This window comes from Seriola aureovittata, chromosome 1, assembly GCF_021018895.1.
Source record: "Seriola aureovittata isolate HTS-2021-v1 ecotype China chromosome 1, ASM2101889v1, whole genome shotgun sequence".
Classification (NCBI taxonomy): Eukaryota; Metazoa; Chordata; class Actinopteri; order Carangiformes; family Carangidae; genus Seriola; species Seriola aureovittata.
In genome coordinates this window covers 3,457,098-3,467,437 of record NC_079364.1, presented here as the reverse complement: position 1 = coordinate 3,467,437, position 10,340 = coordinate 3,457,098, and the positions used below count along the sequence as shown (strand labels likewise).

At 39.2% G+C, this 10,340-nt stretch overlaps 1 long non-coding RNA gene across 1 annotated transcript; it reads left to right on the top strand.

Moving 5' to 3' along the window:
• Positions 1-1,820: 1,820 nt before the first annotated feature.
• Positions 1,821-5,464, top strand: LOC130171351 (uncharacterized). The gene is made up of 3 exons (XR_008828126.1): positions 1,821-2,454; positions 3,407-3,469; positions 5,341-5,464. It is a non-coding gene; the product is annotated as an uncharacterized LOC130171351 (long non-coding RNA).
• Positions 5,465-10,340: the final 4,876 nt, after the last annotated feature.

Below are 10,340 nucleotides of genomic sequence, written 5' to 3'. Positions count from 1 at the left end.
TATATTATAAGGTTTGTTTTGCTTCAGCTATGAGAAAGCGTCCATGAATTTGTGAGGGCGGAGCACTGAAGGGAGGGGTGTTTTTGCTGTTGAGTTCAAATATCAACAGCCTTTCTCCAGGATTGCTTACTGCACCTTTAAATCCACGCAATTTATCAGGGTAACTGCATTTGGATGATTCATTACACTCTTATTGTGTGAAGCACATACCATGCAAGTGCACAGAGAGCTCCTGCTGTGCTTTTGTTCCTGCATTTTAAACAAGGTTTGTCATAAAACATTAATCATTTCTCTGAAAAATTAAATTATTTTTGCATTTTAATTCTTGGAGTTATATTAGGTTTTTTTGTTTTGTTTTGTTTTTTTTTAAATACAGGCTGCAAAAAGAAATGACATGTGCAGGTGGAAGTGTAAATATGCAGATATATTCTCTGCAGGGGCAAGGTTTCTCTGCAGTATGTGACGTTCATATTCAAACGTTTAAAGGTTTTTGTACTGCAAAATAAAATATGTCACCCATGTTTTGAATTTTACTACTTCCCTTTATCAGTCTTGCATAATGCTCAACATTAAGCAAACAGATAATAAAACGTCTGAACTGACTGACTTTCCACAATAAAAGCTCCCCTCAAACATCTAACTCGACTAAAAACATATCTGCAGGCATGAAAGTATTTGACATTCAGGAATAAATATAGAACTCAAATACATTCAGGCCTGTTTATGTGCTCGGCAGCGACATGACTGACGTGTTCTGTGCTTTTCCATTAATTTTTCACATGAGGCAAACATTCAGGTCAGTGTTGTGATACAGGACAGGTTGATAATGCACTGTCCACAGCCCATACAGCATGCATGAGGACATGAAACATTTATAACATGTTCTATATTTTCTACTCTCAGTTCCCTCAAGTTTGATACATTTTTTAGATTTAACTCAATATTTGGGTGGATTATTTCTTTTTTTAGTGACCTGAGCAAAAAGTGAGAAGAAAAGACATCAGCATCATCACAGTACACTTGGTATATTTAGAAACAGACCTTAATCCAAAAATGAATGTGTTCAGGCAATAAGAGTTCAGTCTGTGCTGCTAGACGGAAAAATTTGTCATCATCACATATTCTTAAAGCAGAAAAAGGCACTGCTTTGACTCAATACAAAACTATTCTCCTTATAACAGTAACATTTTTACTAAGGAAAATCATTTTGTATTTCATCAAGCATCGCTGAGACAGAGAGTCGGTCTGGTGTAATACATTTATTTCAAAATATCCTGTACCAAGCAAATTGTGTATCATGGAATACAACGTTTTCAGATTATAAACTGTTGTTGTCAATACAATAAATCTAATGTTATTCTAATAAAAATATATACAGTATAGTATCTATCAATCTATCTATCCAGTATATTTGTTGAAATTATTATAATTATGATAATATTATCATTATGCCATGTTGTTTAATGTTTAAATGTAACTATAGGGCCACTCCAGTCTATCACTGATCTAGAGTCCTACTGCATGAAACACCTTTAATTAATCTAATAACAATTAACCCACCATTTGGTATTTATTTAAATGTAACCCCAGTTGGTTAATTAATGACTTTAACAGGCATCAATAACAACAGGTAGACTATTCAACAGCCAGGTGAACACGCAGCTTCAGTAATCACTGATTTGATTGTTTTAGCCCCCTCAGGACGCGGGGGTGTGTGTGTGTGTGTGTGTGTGGGGGGGGGGGGGGGGGGGGGGGGCACGATTTCCTCGGAGGTGCGTGACAACAATATCTGTCTCCGTGTGTGACACAGTGATAGGAAATTGTGTCATGTTGGATGCACGGTGACCCACCACGGGGATAAAACAGTCTGAATGTGAGAGGAATGCAGCCAAGAAATGAGAAATGGAAATGAGCAAAGAAAGAACGACGCTGTAAAACTCGCAAGAGGAGTTCTCATATGTTAATGCGGATGGCCTGAAGAACAGTATTTGCATTGCGCTGCATGCTACTGAGGGAACCGAGGAGAGACATGTTTGGAGCGCGCACGACTGCGCGCGTGCACATCTCGGTCGGCTATTGCCAGGAAACACCAGAGAGACTCCGGGCAAACATCAGCACCCTGTGGCTCCAATGTACAGACGCAGAATGATTAGAGACAGAAACCGATGACTGATGCTGACACTTTGTGAAATGTAAAGAGCTAACTGTATGAAAAATCCTCTAATATTCCGCACCAACCCAGTCCCCTCGTTTAGCGGCGGTATTGATCGTTGTGTCAGTCACAGTGATTGAGTCGACACGGGGTTGATTGTGTAGCAGCTGAGTGAGATTCAGGGGAGCAAATCAGTGCCAGAGATGTTCAACAGTCCACGTGACTACACTTCAGTAGCTAGTACAGTCGTTCAGCAAAGAGCTATAAATCTGCTTATCCAAACAGGTGTGATCTTGATGCAGGTAAGACGAGTGCGTTAATTATAATGCACTTATTTTAAATAATCAAATTAGTCAGTCAAAACAGAATATATTTGACAGTCCGAGTCTATCCTTTGAATAAATCAAAAAAATACAAACATGTGGTGTAGACTATTCATGCCATACTGCCTCCAAGCCTTTCCTCAAAATTACTGTTTACCTCCATGATATTCAGGTAAAGATGTAAAAAGCAAAAGCGATTCAGTTTGTTTCTGTGTTTTCCCCACGTTTGCCTTAACTGAACATTTGGCTTTCATTTTGTGGGCCTTTCAGTTAGTTTACCTTCACTTACTTTCAAGGCCTGACAGAGAGCGCTCTCAGCAGGCCTGTCATTACAGCTTGACGCATATTATTATAAGTAGATCACAGCTTCAAATCCATTTTTTAAAAATATTACTATTGCCAGTGTGTGTGACAGGTTGAGCCTTTGTTCGCTTACTGCACAAATCTGAAAGATGACAAGCTGGGAGTGTGTGTGTGTGTGTGTATGTGTCTATTCTATGATTGACTGATCTGAGTTTTAGACCTTAGGAGGAAATTTATTGAACATGAAGACTGTCCCCGTGTCTTCAAAAGGCTGCCTGAGGTTTCAGACTCGGTTTCAGGCTTATGGGTGGAATAAGATTCAGGTAAATAAAGGCTGGGTACGACATGTGTTGCACTTTCATAAAGTTGGCAGCTTTGAGAGCAACATAAATATAAAAAATAATGGTCAAAATTGAGGCGAGACATCCTGATTTTTAGTCCCCAGTGTATGTTCACAACCCAAAAACCCTGGAAGCTACACTTCCCAGAATGCAACATGATAGCATCTTTCATTACACCTTCTCTGCCTGATCAATGCCCACATTTTTCAAACTCCACAGCCTCAGTTTATACTGAAGGCTTTCTGTTATCCAGAGCTGAAGGAAGAATTAAACAATTATTTTCACAGGGTGATTTGTTCTCTTCATCACGAGTCCTTGGTGCCTAGAAGTGGAGCAGCGACCTTTTTAAGGTTAGGCCTAGTGGCAGGAGAATGTCAATGAGACACCTCACAACTATTACAGACCTGTGAATGTGTGGGTGAGAGGTACAGGTGTCGAGCCTGTCCCTGTGAAATGGAGAATGTTACCGTGTCAATTTGTTGAAGCCTCTAACCAGATGTCTGAATGCACAGCGAGCGTAGCGGTGACCTGCAGCTCCTCACACGTACAAAGACTGAAATCTGAACAGTCAGCAGCGCTGCACTCCGAGTATGTTGTAGATTTGCAGAAATGATCGTTATCCGGTTATGCATGTTATGCAGACATGTTCTAAATTACAAATTTAAGTGCCGCTGTATATTTTATTATGGGTAAAACATCATTAGCATATTTCGGTGCAATTGTTGGCTAATTAATTTAGTACGTTTTTGTTCATTCTGTCAAAAGACAACAGCAGCATTTTTGTGTTCACCTTTTCTGAGAGGCAGTGCACTTCTTTTTTTGACATGTACGACACAATCAGAGAGAAAAGAAAAGTGTATTTTTGGGCAGCTTTATGGAAACAGTAAATGGAGTTATTTTGCACTTCTTCTTCTGGCAGGAAGTATCGCCGGTTGAATAAAAAATCACCCAGTTTGTGTGTGAGCCTTCTGAATTGATTGCTTAAATGCTTGTTAGATTCACTGCCTGTATCACTCACACCATTACTGTCTGTCAAAAAGAGAAAGCACAGAATAATGTGTGTTAATGAGGGGCGAGTTACGATCACCAGAGTTTCATTTCTTCTGTTCATTTTCAATGTAGCAATTACGGTGATGTTTATATGTGTATTGGAAAGATGTGAAAATATATAATTATACACAAAATAATTTATTTGAAGAGTTATCTTTCTTTTCATCCCCCCGCTGGTGTTAAAATGTGAGTAGCTGGAGATCATTTCATTTTCATTTTTAACTGCCACTGTAAACTATACAGAAAATGATACTATCGCAAGCTAACGACCTGATTTACCCTTATTTTATTTTTTAATTAAACACTTACAAACTTCTCTGTGACATTAGAGGAGCCATTAAGTTAGCCAGCGTTAGCATTGACAGCTGTTTACTTACCAGTCAAGAAAAAAAAGTGACAGCAATGTTAACTCTTGTCTCTATCATGTCTTTTCTTCTACTGAAGTTAGCATGCTAACATGCTAGCCCCGGCTCAGAGGGCGTATTATAACCTCTTGTCTTGTAAACGCAACGATGGCCGAAGCTCTTGTGAAGCAACAATCATCATCATTTTCAGTTTTTATTCCATGACATAAAATACATCCGAAAATACCCCAGTCCTGATTTCCTTGAGCTTTTACAACTCTTTTAAAAGGCCGGTTGATAACAAGTTGCTAAAGGAGACTGTAGAGTCTGTTGGGGGCGTTAAATGTCATCACGCTTAACAGGAAAAACAAACTACTCACCTGTCCACCTTTACAGCCTTGTTGTGTTTATACTCCTGCTTTTGCAAAGCATCAATGACTTTGCAAGAAGAAAGGGTTTTGTAGAAAAGGCAAACACTATATCAAACAAGAAGCCAAAAATCATGCGAATAGTGTTTTTAAGTGTATATAAGATTATTGTGCTGAACAAAACGTGTAAGTACCATAAACTTTTGTTTGTCTCAGAGCTTATTTTCAGCAGTAATCCAAGAGCCAATGTAAAAATCCCATTGGCTTTTTGTCGAGGGAGCCTTTTTAATGTATCACAGAAAATGTAAAGAATATATATATATATATATATATATATATATATATAAATCAAGTCACTGTTTATTTGACAGTGTTTCAAGGCCCTCGGCTCTTTGTGTAAACAGATAACATCATTACAAAAGGAGTCATATGTTCTAGTTGTGGCTGTTCCCCCAGCAGATCCCCAGTGTTTCCTTGTGCTCCCAGCAAGCTCAGCGCTGCCAGCCACGCTCGTCCTCTGCCCTCCTTTGCTCCTGCTACCGCCAGACCCCCATTCCCTGCCACCGTCCCCCAAGACCCAGAAATTCCCCTTCAATAAACCTTTTTCCTCTTATCCAACCCACTCTGTCCGCCTCTTGCCTTTGGGTCCCTCCTGAGTTCCTAACATCATATTGGTTTGAAGCCATGCATCAAATATGGAATTGAAGTCTGCTTTGATTTGCAAAAGCAAAAAAAAAAAAGGAAAACAAATATACTTTAAGTGTATATGAAGTTATTTTTCTTATATTTGCTTGCTCTATGCTTTCTAAAACCCTTTTTCTTATACGTTTTCTCAAATGTAAAGCATTGTGAGTTTAACTACCTTCTGAAAAACTTTTCAGACTAGATTTGACAAGTCAAGACAATAGTCTCGCTCAGTCAAGGACTAAATGTCCAATCGCACTTGCAGCACCAGGCAGGTAATTGGAAACGCTGTAAAGTCAGTCCTGTGTGTGTGTGTGTATGCGTGCGTGCGTGCACGTTTGTGTGTGTGTGTGTGTGTGTGTGTGCCTGCTGTGCCACTTCCTTTGAATCTGAACGGCTCTTTACAAGTTCTGTCACGACTTCAAGCCTTTAACCATCTCCTCTAACTTCCTGAGATGTGGGTCAGACTCTACAGGCCATCTGGTTTGGTGCTGTCACACTGAATCTCAAAAGCATCTGCTGCAGCTGTTGACGAGACGTTCCTGCTCATCTGAAGGATTCAGCTTCCTGGATTTGCAAGTGGAGTAGATTCAGTGTCAGCATCCATTAGAGTGCTGGTAATTGAAGCTGAGTGCTAATAGACTCGTGGGCAAATTGGAAATACACTCCGGCAGTTAAAAGTATAGAGAAGTAATTCACAGATAAGATACTTTTAAAAACACTTGCGCACGTGCTCGCGCGCTCGCATAAGCACACGATTCGGGTTATCTTAATTGAATTTGAATCCTTACATCAGTTCAGTGATTAGCTCTCACCTATATACAAGTTTACATGTCAATCTGCGTTATCAGGCTCAGTACATGCAGATGATAAAACACACTCTCTGTAATGAGCCCACCTCAGCGCCCCGACACAGATCAGTGTGATTTCACCCTCTGCGGTCACTGGCTGTTCTGATGAATTCGTTCTGCTGCATCTTCCTGCTCTGAAGGTTCCCTGATATGAATTTCCTCTTATTTCTACGGTTCAAACGTCGACTCCCGGCCTCGCTCTTCTCTCACTGCCCTGATATCGTCGCCAAATTTGATACCGAATTTCTTTGTTCTTTGTCTTTGGAAAAGCTATAAAAGTGACTTCTAGTTTTCCCTCTTTGAGAGTTTCCTCTCTGACTTCTTGTTTTAATCTTTGCCTCCTATTGTTTATGATATATTTTTAATTCTCTCACCGATGTTTCCTCTAACCCTGAGCGCCTTGATACGCACTGCTCGTTCACCACTCACAGAAACCTTGTCACTGCCAGTGGGTCTGACTGAGGCTCAGTGGCTGAGGCTGAGTCTCTCTTGTGTTTCCTCCTCTCACCATCTTGATGCTCTCTGTTCTTTCACCTGTCAACCTATAGCACAAGCAGTGGTGGTTGGTGGGACACGAGGCCTGATCCAGAGTTTCTCAATGAGGAAGTAAGAGTAGATGAACCTCCAACCCCAGTTTTCCATTTTTTCCCCCACTTTTTTATGTGGGAAAACCTGGTTAAACTAAATATTAATCATAGCAGTGGATTTTTTTTACATAGTTTAAATTACAATTAATACAATACAATTAATAAATAAAGTAAAAGAGATTAACTAAAATCAAAAACAAACCTAAATGGAAGCAGTGTGTTACAAGAACAAGTTTCCTGTACCGGTTAAATAATTATAGTGCCATTCCTTTTCCCATTTCTGGATAAATAAACACCACTTATAGACAATGCATTCCATTAAAGGAGGTGATTATTCCAAGCGTTGTTTTTGTGTGTTTCCTTTCTTCCAAAGCAGCACTGAAACATGACTGAGATTAATCTCGAGGCTTTGTGAAACCGGAGAATGTGGCATCCCAGGGGTGTGTGCTGTAAACAGTGCGTTTATCGTAACATAATATAAGGAAAACTCATTTATTTTTCCCTGTCTTGTGACATTAATAAAAAAAAAAAGTAAAAAGCAAAAAAAAGTAATGAGACACCACATTAGAAACGAGTTATCTCCTTTTACTCCAGCCTCCCCTCCCAGTGGAATTTTAAGGTAATTATGATGATTGTGGCGCATCATCTCATTTTAGGTGGTTACTCACATCAGCATCAATTATACAGTGCCCGTAAAAATATCATCTTCATTTCACACAGGGACAAGATTAATACAAGAACTGATTCGCAATAATCAAAGAGACAAGCTGAGACGTGTTAGATGACATCTTTATTATGATCTTATTATTATTATTATCAGTTTCACAATCATGTGCAAAAAAAACCCTCCTTTTGTATGTGTTTGGTTTTTAACCTGTTTTGTTTCTGTTTCCTTGTTTTGGGTGTTTTTGTTTTTTAATACTGAAATATAAAGCATTTTGAGCTGCATTGTGCGCATGGAAGGTGCTGTATAAGTAAAGTTCACTCTTTACTGACTTTTACTTTTACTTACATACTTTTAATAAGTATATTAAGGCACCTGTGCAAATATGCAGCCATGCACAAACTGAAGAATCTGTAGAAAATAATGTGGGATGATGTGTCATCTCCAAATCTAACAAAAAAAGTCCCACAAACAAATCACGAATCCGGTCAGCATAAAAGTTTCAACAACACCAATTTCCAGAGTGCCATTCATTTAATTTCAGGTCAACTAATGAAGCATGTAGCATCACTGCTCTGCCGGTTTACTGGTAACAATTACACAGAGAAGCTCTGGTCCACAGTAGAATTTCGTGTGGTGTTAAACATGATGAGTAAAACAGACACTCTTCTGTTGTGTGGAGTGGCCGCAGGGACTGTAACAATAATGTGGGAAACAGATTCCTTAGAGAAGAAAACAGCCTTTTTTTTTTTGTGCATCTGTGGAAGGTGAATGAGAGCTTTTGCAAATTGCAGCATTCAGGCAGAAGGACTGTGTGCTGAGAGAAACAGAAGGTAACAATTCGATTTCACCTACTGGGAGTATTGGGGTCAAAGTTCAACCTGCAAGGATGGAAAACAACCACTCCTGTTGGAAAAACTCAATTTACTTTGCTGACACACTGTGATGTGGTCTCAAATTAGACACTGGAATAGGAGAAGGTGAAGCTATTGTAAGTTAAATAAATAGCACAAGGTGTCACATACCCACAGTGGAACATACAGTCCCCAGTATATCATAGGAATGAGTAATAATTGTTCTGACTAGTTTGCTACTTTGATAAAGGCCAACGTATACAATGCTTTACTGCAGGCTTATTTTATTTTCCGAGGCTACAGCGCCAGAGTTATCTGGGTGGTGTCTTTAATTAACTGGTGAGATAAGGTGAGCGGTGTGCGTACAGGAGAAGAAATTACAGTTCAGACTTGGCCTGATTAGGGTACGATATATCTGCTGCCACACACCCAGCTGGTAGTTTATTAGATACACTTACCTTAAAACTAATTCAGTCTAATACAAGAGTTCTGCAGCAGAGCCTCACCTCATGAAGGTTTTAATGTTCTGTTTTTGGTGTTGATTTAACTTCATGATCAGATTGCAGGATGTAGTATGTGGCGCTGCTAGCTGAGTGTATATATGTAATTATAGAAACAGATGGAGTTTGGGAGATTCAGTGATGTCCTATGACATCAGCCCCTGGCATTTTACTGTCAAGCAGCAGGGAGTTAAATGGCCTGGGGGTGGGGGGGTGGGGGTGGGGGGGTGTGCAGGATATCCTCTCTGAAGACATCTGCTCTTCTGCAATAGCCACAGAATCTACAATATCCTAAACATTAATATACGTAGCACAGCAGACAATGTAATTCTTTAAAAAGGTATGTTACATGATATTGATGTTATTAAGAATGATTTGGAGTTGTGTTTCTGACCACCTGACAAATGTAAGCCCAATATTCCCCGTCTTTTCAGCTCCACTAACCCCTGTGGAAAACATCTGGTTTGCTGGTGTTTAGCTGCTTAGCTGCTAAAAGTCCCACTGTGTTCACCACCAGGTAGATGAGAGTAGTAGGAGGCAAAACAAATGATCTAAAAAATAAAAAGAAGCTCCATGAAGCTGAGGAGGCTTGAGGAGACATGTTGTTTACTGGTGCTCAATGCAGATGCCACAGCACTGCCACTGGCTTTGTACCTGCATGTGAAGTGGAGGCCTTCGAGTTAATACTGCTGAGGAAATTCAGCTAATTTTGAATCTAAAAAGACAGTTATTTAATTCAATACCAATAATTCAGTTTATTTTTACACTTTCTTGTCATTTTGTTTTTGTAGAAAGCTTCTTTTTTTTTTACAAAAGAGTACAACTGATAATTTGATTTCTGTCTGAGGAGGATTCTGAAATGCTGAGAAACATTTGTAATCCTTCAGTCTTTCATCTTTTGTCTTGTTTATTACAATTAAATAAAAGTTTCCCCACCTGATTTTGAGCTGTGAAAATAAAAAAAATTGTTTGGTATTTCTTTAGAAATCTACAGGAAATGATTGACGAAAATTGATCGTAGTGCAGTTGCAGTTCACTCCATCTCACACTGATTTCTCAGTATTAGACTGTTCTGCTCAGACATTATGGCCGCGGCAGGTGATTCTGCTGCCTATGATTTATGTCTAATGCTAATAATAGCATGGCAAAGTAAGGCAAATTTATTTGTATAGCACATTATCATACACAGAAATCATTCAATATGTGCCTGACAGAAGTAAAAGAAGCATAAAAAAAAACAGTATAAAACACAGCTTATAAAACAGCTAATATATAATCAAAGTGCAAATATTAAATGATTAAGTGAAGGCAGTGGAGAA